Source organism: Lygodium microphyllum, chromosome 29, assembly GCF_053477565.2.
Source record: "Lygodium microphyllum isolate KBCC chromosome 29, Lygodium_microphyllum_v1.1.10, whole genome shotgun sequence".
Taxonomy (NCBI): domain Eukaryota; kingdom Viridiplantae; phylum Streptophyta; class Polypodiopsida; order Schizaeales; family Lygodiaceae; genus Lygodium; species Lygodium microphyllum.
In genome coordinates, this window is record NC_141163.1 from 95,507,078 (window position 1) to 95,522,995 (window position 15,918).

The following is a 15,918-nucleotide window of genomic DNA, read 5'->3' on the forward strand; positions in this document are numbered from 1 at the left end:
CTCTCAGAATGGTGTAATTCAATTCAAGTGCATCCAGTTGTATGGATGAACTGCACAATAAGATCAGACATGACTCTCATGACATCCATTCCAGTCACATTGCCTTCTAGTTCATGAATGACCCCAGCATGTAGTTGCAACCCCATCAATCCACTCAATGCCAAAAGGATCCTTTTGCCTGGTTGTCAATCTTAAGTGGAACTCCATCAGCTACCCAGCTTGCAGAGTACATATCCACGCCAGAACCCCAGCACTTCTTAGGCCTGAATAAAGGATCAATCGATCACTTCTTCTTGACACTGCCACTCTCCCAAGCAGCCATGAGTACTTCTAACAGTAAGCTCCAAACCTACAACTCCTATGCCTTCCATGATCCCGAGTCTGCTGCTGTGCCTCCTGCACCTGCTGTTAGTCATCATTCTGAAGCTTCATCCCAGATATCCTTTACCCATGCAGAGCATGATACATCGAGGAGAAGTAGCTTTGCAGGGTTTGATGGGAATTTGAGTCCTCTGAGCCAAAGCTTATGGAAGCTTACCACTGATACAGAGATCATAGGGGATGCATCAGCATGGTTGGCTTGGCATGATCTCACTGTGAAGGTGTTGAATCACAAGGGAGAACCACAAACCGTGTTGGATAGTCTAACTGGGTACGCTGGGCCCGGTGACTTCACAGCGATTATGGGTCCATCTGGAACTGGAAAATCCACTCTATTAGACACACTTGCAGGTCATACTGCTTGTATCCCAAGCAACTTCTAGCTGACTGTTGCTACATTCTTGAATCATAGCTTTTGATTTTGAACAGTAATTATTAGACCTATTTCAGATCAAATCTTGAAAGAAAATGTACGTAAGGCTTCCAAAACTATGTATCTACATGAATCTTTCAAAAGGGAATCTTTTTGAACATTGACACTCATTACTGTCACTCTTATCTGCAAAGTAAAAAGTCAACTTGTTTAGCATGTTACATGATACACAATCTTGTGTAAATTTTACTTTCTTCACTCCTCTCTATTTTGACAAAGACAATCATTGATAATTTGATTGCCAGATTAACCTGGAGACCATGCCGCTTTGGTACCTCTTCTTTTTTAACAGTGCCCCATATGTTTCCTTGCATTCAGCATTACCGATTTTTCTCTGTGAGATAGTCTGTAGAGCTTGTTGAATCTACCAAAGGTACTACTTATGTGAATCAGGGAGACTGGCCACAAATACTGTGCAAACGGGGAATGTTTTCTTGAACGGAAGTAAAAGAAAGCTTTGCTACGGTGCTGCGGTAACTATTGTGATGCATAGCTCCACTGCTGTTTTGCCGGGGCACGTCTAATGCTTCAATAATTCAATCAGAGCCATGCCAGTGCCAGGAAAAACTTGGGCATGATGATCTCATAATAATAACAACAATAATAATATTCTTAAGCCTTTAATTTTTTCCGGCATTGACATGGGTTCTTAAACTCTTCACTAACTAGCTCTTGCCCTTGTTTGTGTTTACATGGATGCATAGGCCTACGTTACTCAGGAAGACAATCTCATTGGAACTCTTACTGTCCGTGAAAATATAACTTTCTCAGCCCAAATGCGCCTTCCAGACAAGATGCCTTATCAAGAAAAGGCAGCAATAGTGGAGAGAGTTATGACAGAGATGGGTCTACAAGAATGTGCAGACACACCGGTGGGAAACTGGCACATGCGGGGGATAAGTGGGGGAGAGAAAAGAAGGGTCAGCATAGCACTTGAGATACTCATGCGCCCTCGCCTTCTGTTCTTTGATGAGCCTACTGGCGGTTTAGACAGGCGAGAACTGACTAAAATCATGTCCTTCATTTGCACTCTAAATGGTGCGGTGGCCTCCATGTTTCTACACGACCAAGCAACACGTCCTAGACAACTCTGAAACAATAACCATAATGGTTAATCGTTGACAAGTGTTTTGGTAAATTTGATAGGCATGGAAAAGACAGCGTTGTCTGTAGTCTGTCTTGCAACACATGTTTTCTCCATTTACAGAAACAACGAGTCTAATTGTACACAGTTTCAATTGAATTGCAGTGCCTCTGCCTTCTTCGTCACTCAAACAATAAGAAACTTGGCCATGGATGGGCGTACAGTGATTGCATCCATCCACCAACCCAGCAGTGAGGTTTTTGAGCTGTTTCACAACTTGTATCTCCTCTCGGGGGAAAGACTATGTACTTTGGCCAAGCATCAGAAGCTTGCAATGTATGAACTCACTGATACAAATCTAAACATATTTTGGAACACCTGCTATCATCAGCTTCTCTAATGTATAAGCAAACAATAATTTGTTTATTGCAGTTTTTTGCTAGTGCCGGTTTCCCTTGCCCTACTCTTCGGAACCCATCGGATCACTTCCTCAGGTGTATCAATTCTGACTTTGACAGAGTAAAGGCCACCATAAGGGGTTCATTCCGGCTGCTGGTATGAGCTAAGACACATTACTCACATCACTCATAATTTGGCAATTAGGTCTGTTTTCTTACATGGAGCATACTTTTCAACAACCATGGCCAATCAAGACCTTGAATGTGCTATTACACAGAATATACTGTAGTTACCTGAGTAAAAGCTGGGTAACCCCTTTATACTTTGCTCTAGCAGAAAAAGGTGCAGTGAGTAAAGTATGATGTTGTCTTTAGATTTGAATCAGTTAATTATCATGATCATGAACCAATAACCATGTAGACGAGAATTGCAAAATGATAGGAAAACGTTTAAATATTAGTAATGTTTCAAACTAATATCTAACTGTTGCAGTCAATGTTCACATAGAAATTATCTGATCAACAGGATCACGAGACTCTAGATCCTCTGGATAGAGTTACCACTGCAGATGCCATTGAAGTGCTTCTTGAGGCCTACCACACATCTGAATATGCAATGCAGGCAGCAGCAAAAGTGCATGATCTCTCCCAAATTGTGAGTATAAAAGCCTGCCAAGTAAGCTAAATACTATGGTCCCTGGTAACACCAGTAGCTCCAATTGGCCATGCCAATTGACTAGGCAGGGGGATTATTCATGTCTAGAATGTCAAGAAACCTCGGAGGCAAATACCTTCGCTGTAGACTTTCAAGCAACTGTTTTATAAACTTCGTAGTTCTTCCAACTCCAATATTGCTACACAAGCTGGCAACAGAAAACCCCCGTTATATATATCACAACAACAGTGTGAAGATGGAGACGTTTCTATATGGACCCCATAAAGGTTGTTCTCAATCTGCAGAGGCCTTCTGTGCCTCATCTAACAACCCACTCTTCCCATTTTTCCTCAGAAAGGAACTTTGCTGGAGTCCAGTGGCAGTCAAGCCAGCTTCTGGATGCAGATGTTCACCCTTACTCGACGCTCTTTCACAAATATGTCCCGGGATGTTGGGTACTACTGGATGCGCCTTGCCATCTATATTGTAGTCAATCTCTGTGTTGGCACCATCTATTACAATGTTGGAACCGGCTATGATGCTATTTTGGTAAGATGAAGTAATCAATGGCCTAGTAACATTGTTTAGTACATCAAATTCTGGAAGTTTGCTAATTATTACTGACAACCTTACATTAATTTTATTCAGGCCAGAGGTTCATGTGGATTATTTATCTTCGGCTTTGTCACATTTATGTCCATAGGGGGTTTTCCATCCTTTGTGGAAGACATGAAGGTCACACATCTATCTATTTAGCTTCTTTGTCCTCAGTCTCTTCCATTCACAGTTATCTGATCACAAATACTTATCAAAGCTTTGATACGGATTGACACATAACAGGTTTTCCAAAAAGAGAGATTGAACGGACACTATGGAGTGGTAGCATTTGTGATTGGCAACTCTCTCTCCTCCATGCCTTTCTTGCTTCTGATCTCAGTGGTCTCCTCATCGATATGCTACTTCATGGTCGGACTTCACCCAGGATTCATTCACTTTCTCTATTTCGCTTTGGGATTATATGCCTGTGTGATGGTTGTAGAGGGTTTAATGATGGCTATCGCGAGCATTGTTCCAAATTTCTTGATGGGTATCATCACAGGAGCTGGAATTCAGGTCAAGTTTCCTAACACAGGAGCTGGAATTCAGGTCAAGTTTCCTAACATCTCAACAGAAGTCTAAATAATCCTTCGTTTTACAAGGTTTTCACTTGTCTGCACTTAATAGTCTGAGACATCCATGGCGTTGCACTGCATTTAACAGCAGCTACAAAAACACAGAAGAAGTGAATCTTCAATCGTTATAATGCTCAGGCAGCTTAATAGGCAGCTGGGACCCTAGAGTGGGACTGCCACCATATATATATACACCTAGGACTGCCCACATTTTTATGGTACTAGTCCTCACAGGCCTATTGCTGCCTATATGTATTTCCAAAGAAAAGAACCTTTCAATGATTTGAGAAAGCTATAATTATACCAAAGGTATGCCAGAGGAGATTCTCATGGTGGGTGATAGCTGTCAAAAATATTTTGGACACAAGTATTCACAAGCTTGTGGTTGTTAACACATTGAATGCCTTTCTGTTATAGCCCATTAAAAACAACTAATACAACGTCTAGTCACCCTTCATGGAGCAATTATCCCGGTATTGGTTAACACCACTCAGGTAGTGTAAATGGAAGAGCTAGGTCAGATACAACATGTCGGATGCAGATACATGGCATTGTTCCTTTGTGGACCATGTTATGCGGCTTTAAAGAATGACATGGGTAAGAAAAGCTCTGGTTGGGATCATGGATGGTTTAGTTGTATGTTGCACAATTAGTTGGGTTGAAGCTCATGCATGCATAAGCAGCAGGGCAGTAACGAACAAGGGCTGCACAAAATCGCAGGGCATCTTCATGCATGTGGCGGGCTACTTCCGTCTACCTCAAGATATCCCTAAACCTGTGTGGAGATACCCTCTATCCTATCTCAGTTTTGATTACTGGGCAATACAGGTATGCAGTCAATTTGCACAGTTCTTTAGCAACAGCGGTGTCTGAAGTTGCGACCCATATCGCAAACATTTCCTCACCCCTTCCATTCTTGCAGGGCCAATACAAGAATGACCTTCTAGGCCTGGTCTTTGACAACATGTCTTCCTTACTGTCCAAGCTCACAGGGGAGCAGATAGTCACAGATGTCTTCCAAATCGACATGCGGCTGTCAAAGTGGGCAGACCTTGCAACCATTTACGCAATGGTAGTCATGTACAGGTTCATCTTCTTCCTTGTCATCAAGCTCAAGGAGAATGCTACTCCATGGCTCAGAGGCAAGCTTGCGCAGCGCGCTCTCAGAACCAAGAAATCTGCCGTTCATAATACCACCCACCACAATCCTTATATGGCTAAGTCGCTAACACCACCTAACATGTCCCCCTTCAGAGAGCATAAGGCATCAATGGCTAGAACGCCATGATCATGTGACGACAGAAGTGATGCACCTCAAATGTAGGATTATGATCAACGCTTTTTCTCCCTGGCAATGTGGATTTATGGAAGAGGCAACATGTTTAAAGAGCCCTGATCCTGTACATGTCTATTCATTGGATCCACCATTTGACATTAAAAACAGGAACATTGGCAAGTCCCTCTGATTGGAAGAAGAAGAAGAATTTTGTTTATGTAACCAGACATCTGTATTTAATTCACTATGAATTCACCATTTGACGTGAAAGCAAGTAACATAAAAGAAAGACCCTTTGATTGGAAGAAGAGAATTTCTTTATGGAAGACATTTATAGAATTCATCGTTTGACATGAAAGTAGTAACATAAAAGCAAGTCCCTTTGATTGGAAGAAGAGATTTGTTTATGTAAGACATCTATAAAATTCACGATTTGACATAAAAACAGTAACATAAGCAACTCTTTCTAATAGGAAGAAGAGATTTATTTTCTAAGACATCTATAGAATTCACCATTTGACATAAAAATAGTAATGCAAGCAAGTCCCTCTGATTGGGAGAAGAAATGCATCTATGTAAGACATCTATAGAATTCACCATCTGACAAGAAAACATTAAGATAAGCAAGTCCCTAGTATGATATTCATTTGTGTAACAGACACTATGTTTAATAGAGCCCTCATCATATACACATCTATTCATAGAATTCACCATTTGACATGAAAACAGTAGCATAAGCAACTCCTTTTGATTGGAAGAAGAAATATTCACTTATCAAGGTTGCGCATTGATTCTTATATGTGATGAAGAAATTGGGAGATGATCTCCTTTGATAGAGTTGCGATGCTTGGTTTGGCGTGAGAAGCTTTGTAGAAGAGTCTTAGTAGCTAATTAAAAAGGCCAACTAAAAAGACATAGCTTAGTCCTCGGTGGTGAATTCTCAAAATTTGAACGATCATTTTCTTCATTTAAAAAAAAATGCAATTAGATATCTTACTACTATATTATTTTGGTTGTAGGTTTGGAAAGCCCCAAACTTCTAGAGGGCTTCTCAAACCTACCCCCCCTCCCAAACCTCCACTTTTTAATTCAAACCCTCTCTCTCTCTCACGTTTAATCACTCCCTCTCTCATCCCCCTCCCCCTTTTAATTTAGCCTTCCCTCTCTCTCACGTGTATGCTCTCTCTCTCTCTCTCTCTTTTAGTTAGATTAAACTTTTTAATTTAAACTTCTCTCCTTTTTCATTCATTGTCTTTTAATTAAATATTTTTAAATTTTTAAAATATTTAATTAAATATTTTAAAAAATAATTGTTAATTTAAAATATTTTCGACATAATTTTTCACATTGAGAGAGAGAGAATAAAATTTAAAATAGAGAGAATAAAAAAGGAAAAAAGAGGGGAGTGAGACAAGGAAAAGAGAGGAAAGAGGGGGGAGAAGAAAAGGGGAGAAAGAGAAGAAGAAGAAAAAGAAGACAGAGAATATGAACATAGAGAGGGAGAGAATTTTAGAGAGAGGAAAGATAAAATTTAAAAGAAGAAGAAGAAGAAGAAGAGATAATGTGAATACAAAGAGAGAGAATTATAGAGAGAAGAAAGATAAAATTTAAAAGAAAGAGAGAAAAGCAAAAAATTTATAGAAAGAAGAGAGAGAGAGAGAGAGAGAGAGAGAGAGAGAGAGAGAGAGAGAAGAAGAAGAAGAAGAAGAAGAAGAAGAAGAAAATAAAAAAAGAGGAGAGGGAGAAAGAAGGAAAAGAGAGAGAGAGAGATATTCCTCTCCCTTTTTAAATCAAAAGTTTCTCTCTCTCTCTCTTTTAGTTGGATTACAATTTTTTAATTCAAAAATTTCTCTATTTTTTCTTATTTTAATTAAATATTTAAAAAAATATTCTTTTTATTCAATATTTTTATTTTTTTTAATTTAAAAATTTTATGATAGCTTTTCACATACTTTGAGAGAGCAAGGGAGGGGGGACAGAGAAGAACGAGAGAGAGAGAGAGAGAGAGAGAGAGAGAGAGAGAGAGAGAGAGAGAGAGAGAGAAGGAAAAGAGAGGGGGAGAAGAAAAGGGGGAAGGGGGAGAGAGAGAGGGGGGAGAAGAATAGAGAGAGGAAATATAAAATGTAAGAGAGAGAAAAAGAATAAAAAAGAGGAGAGAGAGTGAAAGAAAAGAGAGAAGAAGAAGAAGAAGAGAGAGAGAGAGAGAGAGAGAGAGAGAGAGAGAGAGAGAGAAGAAGAAGAAGAAAAACAAAGAGAATATGAACATAGAGAGAGAATTATAAAAAGAAGAAATATAAAATTTAAAGGAGAGAGAAAGAAAAGAAAAAATTTAAAGAGAGAATGAAGAGAGAGAGAAGAAAAAGAAAAAAAGAACAAAGAGAAGACGGAGAGAAGGAATAGAGAGGAGAGAGGAGGGAGAAGAAAAGCTCAAAATAAAATGTAAGAGAGAGGAGGGAAGGGAGATAGAAGAAGAAGAAGAAGAAGAAGAGAGAGAACACATAGAGAGAGAGAGAGAGAGAGAGAGAGAGAGAGAGAGAGAGAGAGAATCATAGAGAGAGGAAAGATACAATTTCAAATAGAGAATAAAAAAAGAAAAAAGAGGAGAGAGAGAGAAGGAAAGGAGAGGAGAGAGGAGGAGAAGAAAAGGGGAGAGGGAAGAAAAGGACAAAGACAGAGAGAGAGAAGAAGAAGAAGAGAGAATATGAACATATAGAGAGAGAACTATATAGAGAGGAAATATAACATTTGAAAGACAAAGAAAAGAGAAAAATTTAAAGAGGGAATGAAAAAAGAGAGAGAAGAAAATAAAAAAAGAAAAAAAGAGGAGAGGGAGAGAGAAGAAAGAGAGTTTTTTACGTTTGATGAGAGAGAGAGAAAGAATTTTAGACATAGGGGATTGGAGAGAGAGAGAGGAGAAAAAGAAGAGAGAGAAAGAGGAGAAATGGATTGCCGAGCTAAACCGCACCACAACTTCACTTGTGGATTCAAGGAAACTTCATGGGCCTAGTGTGTGTATAGTAAATCAAATAACAATGTTGAATTTCCATACAAAAGGAGTTTAAAGCACTATCCCATTGGTTACACTACACCAAGTGATGGATGCCCACAACCCCTGCTCAGAGTGTGGGCATGCACATTTTGAATTGGTGTGGACTTGGGCACAATAACCTGACACACCAAAAAGGATACATTATGTCAAAGGGTGAAAAATCATCATTTTTTTTACTAGCTACAAATATAAAAAGTACATTCTAAAGCATTCACAAGTTGGTGAGTGGTTCACGTGTTTAGTAGGTAAACAATAGGTCGTGACTTCTCTAGTGCATAAAAAAGGATTGCAAATGCCCAACCCTTAAATAAGTACTTTGATTGGTTAAGACATAGAAGGTGAGTGTCCATTGGTTGGTGTGTAACTAGCCCGAGCATATTTGGAGCCCCATCACAAGGCAAATTTATCAACTTTAGAGAGAGAAAGTGAAGGTTTGCAAATTTACGGACACACAAGAGTCGAAGCTTGGTGGATCCCAATGCACATACAATGGAGAGAGAGAGAGAGAGAGAGAGAGAGAGAGAGAGAGAGAGAGTGAGAGAGAGAGAGAGAGAGAGAGAGAGAGAGAGAGAGAGAGAGAGAGAGAGAGAGAGAGAGAGAGAGAGAGAGAGAGAGATAAATGGCTCATGGATAACTTGGAACCCATTTTTGGTAGGCTGCATGGAATGACTTATTGGAGGTTACATAGTACCCTCATTTTTAGGGCACTACATAAACTCTCCAAGTTCCCTTAAAATATGCCACCATTGCCTTTGAGGAGATGCCGGTGTTTGGGTGCACTTGCTTCAACACTTCAAAAATGTAGATCTCATAGCTCTCCATCAACCAGTGCCTTTGAGGAGATGCCAATGTCTGGGTGCACCTGCTTCAACACTTCAGAAATGTAGATCTCATAGCTCTCCATCGACCTCTTGGCCTTCTTTTTCTTCTTTTTGTTCTCTCCATCCCCCGCAAGGCTAAAGACGTGCCTGCTTGTGCGTTTATGCTCTTCTTCTTCTTGTTATTCTTCTTGTTGAAATAACCTGGTATAAAATGGCCTTGTAGAGACAAGCAGTAATACGGTTGTTGATGTCGAGGAGAAGGTGCCCTTATCCTTCCTCTTCTTGGTATTGGCTCAATGATGGATTGGTGTTTAACAATTGGATTTTTGGCCATGTGGGGAGCCAAAGAAGTGAAACATCTTCTTCTTCCTCAATTTGCTTCTTCTCCGGATGATACATCAATGGGTGCAGCCTCTCACGGGCATAGTTTCACACTCCTCTACTCATCTTCCTTATGATGCGATTGCGCCCATGTTAATTGGGGCCCTGTTCAACATAAAAGGGGAAGGGAAAATAGAAAAAGAGGAGAACTTTTGCACATAGGAGAGATGAGAGAAAAATTAGGCACCATCCAAAAGGAGAGCGTGTGTATCTTGGAAGAAAGGAGACAAAGAGGCACACAATCAGCCATGCACTCCACTCCACCTTTTTCCCAAAAGATACACAACCCTTCATATTTTTATTATTTCTTTGATTTTTTTGATACATTTGTATTCGTAAAACTTTAGCCTTCACATGTCAATTCTTTCTAACCTTTTGCAAATGCATGCATGTACACTTTTGTGTATACCATTTATTAATTATGGATGTGGATGTCCCCCCCCGCCCCCCCTTTCATGTAGGGTGTATTTTAGTGCTTTTGCAACAAAATGAATATTATTTCCTTTGCAAAAACTAGAAATGTGATGTATACATAGACATATTTGTGCCTTATTTTTATGCTTCTTTTGGTGTCATCAAAATCTAATCAACTGTGCTTCTCATCAAAATCTCTCAATACCACCTACGTATGATCCTCTAGCTCCACGCCCAGAACCCCGAGTCGGAATGCCATATCCCCATTGCAATGCCATTGACTTAGATGATGAGCAGTTGATTGATGACATTGACTATTTGGACAATTCTGATATAGAGGGACGTGGGAGCTAGCCATGCCCGAAGTTTTTACCTCATTTCTGCTAGACAGAAGTACTATTTTGAATAGTTTGCATCGAATTTTAAGTTTTCTATTGCACTCTTGGTATGTGACAACCCCTTCATTTCTGATCAAATGGTGTCTACCTAGTTTTAACATCATTTTAGTGTGGTAAACATTATGCCAACATTATAGTATTCAAATTAGAAATTGCCCTCTTGTACATAATATAGAGCTTTTGTAATCAAATTGCCATAATGGAAAATGGAATTGAAATAGTTTTTGTATCACTTTTCATTCTTCTTACAACTTTGCATCTGCACTTCCATTTGTACAGTTGGATAGGTTGAGGCAAGAGGAAAACTTATGTAGTGTGAATGCCCTTACATAAAATATTTCTCTCTTTTCTCTGGGCCACCTGCACATAAGGTTCATCGTGATTCACGTTATTTGCAAACAGGAAAAATGTATGTTAGACAATGTACTACGCTTTTAGATTACATATTCTATTTACCTTGTAACCATTGCACTTGAACAAATAAGAAGTAGGGATATTTAGGTCCTCATTCGTTAGGTTCATTTGCACTTGATATAAAGAGTCATTTGACCTTACGCTAAGTGTCATTAAGAGCTCATCCTCCAACCAAACCTCTAATATCATCACATGATTATCAGCATCATCTTGTAGGTCTTGATCAACTGCCATGATCTTTCCATTCATATAATGCCATCTCATGTAATATAAAGTCAAAATGAAATTTTGTGATGTAATCATATATTTGGAAACAATAGATTTTCATTCCACTTTGGACATAATCCCACACACTTCTTTTATATCCCAACTTTGACCTAGTAAGTCCATACATTTCTTTGATTTGCATATGAACATTGATGTTGTTTTTCGAACTTTCTTATCATTAAGAAACATCCACATAAACATGTAATGGCATGAAGATTGTGATCTTCACATGTTTGCTAGCTACATTAGGCCATAGATATATTTGAATATCTGCATAAATCTTTAATATATAAGATTCACATGTTTTCGCTTCTAGGATTGGCCACTCGGCACTATCCAATGCTAGGAGTGGAAGAGGATTGAAAGATCCAAATCCTATTATGCTTAATGGTTCATTGTAAAATTTGTCATTAAAAAAAACCCATCCTTGGCCAATGACCTGTTAGAGGTCACTTTGTACAATTGCTCGCCAATAGAGCCACGAATGGCATAAAAGATTCTAAGTATGCTTTCGATAAGTTGCCAGTCTTCAAGGTTTGATGGATATATATCTACAACCCTATGCATAATTTAGTAAATTTATGAAACATAAAAACTCGATTTCAATTCTGTTGAATTTTTTTGAGCTTATAGTTTGGTCTATGACGTGGCACGTCAATAGGCAAGTTCTATAAACGTAGTTTTTGAGTGCATATACTCATGTATATAAGCACCTCCTTGATTCTTTTCCTCGATCCTTCGACCTTGAAATCCTTGATTTTCCCATTGTAGGTGTCAATGAATTCATTTCCACATAATCTTCTCTTCCTTGTCTGCAACATAATACAACTACCAATAGAAATGGTAGTAGGAATCCACCTATTCTTGTCAAGTTCCAAATTGTTATAGATTGTGATTACTCTGATAGAAGAGGAGGGACACTGAGGATGTGAGGCTTCCATTGGCATAGTGGATGAAGCAGAAAAAGACATTGAGTGAAAAGAGAGAATGGAATAGAAAATCTTAATATGCAAATGTGAAGAGATAACACATACTTTGTTGAACTGTTTGATTTTTTAGAAAAAATGAAGGAATACTACATTAGAGGGAAAACGTTTGGGTATATTATTCAAGAATTTCGAGAAAATTATTAGGATATTGTAAGGTTGTGCGAGACTGATAAGAAATGTCTCTATCTAATGTCTTTAATTGTGCCAGTACCTCTTGTTTCTTGTGCCTCCACAAATTTATGCTCCAAAAATATATAAAAACGATTCGTTTCAAAAATCTATAAAAATGAGACAAAAGACTTCAAAAATGGAAAAACCCTATTTTATCGTAACAATAGCTCTCCTCCTATTGGTTGAGATGTTTTCTCTCTCTAAAACTAAAAGGCTCAAACTTGAGTCCAAATCTCCCCTAATGCCGCTCTCAGGGGCTCCTTTACTTGTCATCATAGAAGGAGTATATCCAGAAGGTCCTTGAGCAGTTTCATATGCAGAATGTTAAGCATATTGGTTGTCCTTTGCCTTCTCATGTGAAGGTGAGCTAGGCCGTTTGTCCATAGTCTTTGCTAGGGGTGATGTTTCTTGGATGTCTAGGGTGCAAAAATGTTGAAAAATGCATAGCTCTTTGTATTACAAAGGTCAAGTATATTGTAGCCCCACTAAGGCTTACAAGGAGGCTCTTTGGTTAGGACATATGGTGGGCAAAACCTTGGTATGATTGACATGGTCCTTACATTGCATTCGAATTCTATGAGTGCTATCCAGTCAGCCAAGAATCTGATCTTTCATGTAAAGAAAAAGCACATTGAGGTGTGGTGCTAACGAAGAAAATTCGGTATGGCAGTCTCTATATTATGCCAAACTCCCTTCTGCCACAAAGTGAATGAGGTAAAGGCACCGCCTGGTCATGGAAGAGCGGACTAGGATGCTATGCAAGAGGGAGAGGAGATTGTGAGGGAGAAGAGAGGAAAAATGAAAGAGAGAGAGAGAGAGAGAGAGAGAGAGAGAGAGAGAGAGAGAGAGAGAGAGAGAGAGAGAACTACAAAAAAATAGATGAATCAATAACCTTAAGAGATGGAGAACCCTCGGGACATAACCAATATACACAATATGGACACCAATATCGTGGGCTTATTACATTGTAGAGCATATATAAGCTATAGTAAGGGAAGGAATTGCACAAGCTCATGAGAGAGAATGCAGAAGGCTCAATAGGGCTGAAGAAGGCCTCTTGGCTCTCTCTCTTCTTGCAAATTACAAAGGAGAAGGCCTCTTTATATATGCCTTGAGGGTGTTTAGGGAGGAGGTTAAGATATAATAGGAATTAACACCACCAAAGCTGTATTAAGGCGGTTTCACCAATGTGGAAGTTCCATCTAGATGTTTTGTTGACCAATTTGTACTTAATCAAGCTCCATCATAGGTGAGTTGTCTTCATTCTCCGCCCCATAGCTTGAGTCCAAGAGCTCTCCTATAAAAAAATATAGAGAATCTTCATAAAATAAGATCATATCTAGCAATAATAGAGAGAGAGTAGTGAGAGTTCTTACATTACTACTACAATTAAGGATGATTTGAGGGTGATTTAGGAGGGAAATTCTAATGGTTTATTAGCTTGAGAGAAAGGAGAAGAGAGGGGAAAGGGTTGGGAGTCTAATGAATGATGTTTTATGGAAGCGTTAAGTGTGGGGAAGAAAGTATGGATGTGTATAAAATTGGGAGGTGGTCTCCATTGCAGTTGGAAAAAGTTGGCATCCACCATTTTGGCCATATCTCCCGACTCGTAGCTCCAAAAAATTATAAAAAAATACAAGCCAAAACTTTAGCTCACACGCTACAACTTTCATGTTGAAAAGTTTTTTGGATCGGAGTGGAAGTATTTTTAAAAAATCTTACAAAATCACGTGCGTGATTTTTTTTCCACTAATGCTTCCAAGAAGGGTCCCATTTGGTTGAATTATCATAAGGCTTCAAAGTCATGACATTATGAGCCTCACATGCCCTTTGGATGGCTCCAAATCTATTTCATATCTTTTCTTTTCACATTATACATTTTCCCTTCACCTTCCTCCATTGATCTTTACTCTTCACCCCCCCTTGGTAAACCGGTCCATGAAATATTTTCATCCAGTGATTTCTTGGATTTCCCAAGAGGTTGTTTCCACCCCCTTCTTTTTTTCGAAGCTCCAAATGTACAAAAAATCAATAAAGTGTTAGAAAAATATTTTTTTGTGATTTTCTCGGATCATATAGCCCCCCCAACCTAGCTAGAGGTATTTATGCCTCTAGACACTCTTTGGTATCTTGAGCTAACCCCACCCTAATGTGATAGGGTTTTAAGCGCCATCCATTTACCCTGGTCTTGTGCACTCTTCCCTCAATGTCTTGAAGTTTGTAGGAGCCATTGCTGAAATTTTTTGTGACCCAAAACGGTCCCTCCCACTGGTAGAGAAACTTGCCATCCTTTCTTTTATCAAAGCGATTGTCATATCAAAGCACTAAAGATCCCTCCTTGATGTTTTTATCTGTTAGCTTCTTGTTGAACTTTTCTCTATGCTTCTCAGCTTCCTGGGAGTAGTGGTTGATGGCTTCTTCACGATCCAATTGTAGCCTCTCTAGGTCCAGTAATCTTTGATGTAACTTCTCCTTTTGAGAGCCTACTGTGCCAATTAATACCCGGAGGCTAGCTAATTTCACCTCAATAGGCAAAAGAGCCTCTTGTCCATAAACTAGATGAAAAGATGTGAACCCTAACATGGTTTTGAAGGAGGTTCTGTAAGCCCATAGAGCTCCACTAAGGTGCTTGTCCCAATCCCGGGGCCTTGAATGTACCTGTTTGCTGATGATTTTACAAATCATTCCATTTACCTTTTCCACCAATCCATTGCATTGAGGGTAGTAAGGGGTAGAGTGTCGTCATTGAATATTTAGCTTTTGCATGAGTTCACTCACCACATTAGCTCTAAACCCTGGTTCTCTATTTGATAGTATTTCAAGAGGGGTACCAAACCTACAACAAATGTGGTCAAAGATGAATTTACTCACTTCCTTAGCAGTGATTCTTCTAGTTGGCATAGCCTTGGCCCATCTAGTCATGTAATCTATCCCCATGATAATATACTCTTTTCTTGATGGAGTGCGTTGTAGAGGCCCTATGGAATCAATTCCCCACTTCTCAAAGGATCCATAGACCTTGATTGGGGTTTGGGGTTTTGCTATGAGTCGTCGTGGTCCTGATTTTTGACATTCTTCACATGTTTGACACCAATATTTGACATCTCGGTGTAGATTGGGCCAAGTAAAGCCGGCTTGTAGAACCTTTCTACTTGTGATGTCATGTGCAAAGTGGCCTCCACACACATCGTCATGGCAAGCTTTTAAGATTTCTTCAATTTTCCATTTTGAAGGCACTTTCCTAAGCACACTATCCTTACCAAGACAATACAAACTATCATTTACCATGCGATATCTTGTATCCTTCCGAGCTAGCCACTGTCTTTCTCCCTTAGTCAGGTGTTTGGGAGCTTCTCCTCTCTCTAAGAGATGTAGAATATCTTCTAAGTCTTCCTTGCCTTGCCGAAGTGGGGGTTTGATAGCCACTGCTCCCACCATTGACTCATTCAGCTTTGATGATGCCAGATGGTTGGCATCTTTGTTCTGGTCTCTTGGCACATGATGTACTTGTGCCTCCCTAAATCTTCTCATAAGAGATTTGGCCTCTCTCATTTTACTAGAGAGGTTTGTATTTTTGCATGCCCATGTACCTTGCATCTGCCTTACCAATAGCAT

General features: G+C 39.4%; 1 pseudogene; it reads left to right on the plus strand.

Moving 5' to 3' along the window:
• Positions 1 to 320: 320 nt before the first annotated feature.
• Positions 321 to 5,566, plus strand: LOC148010935 (ABC transporter G family member 11-like; annotated as a pseudogene).
• Positions 5,567 to 15,918: the final 10,352 nt, after the last annotated feature.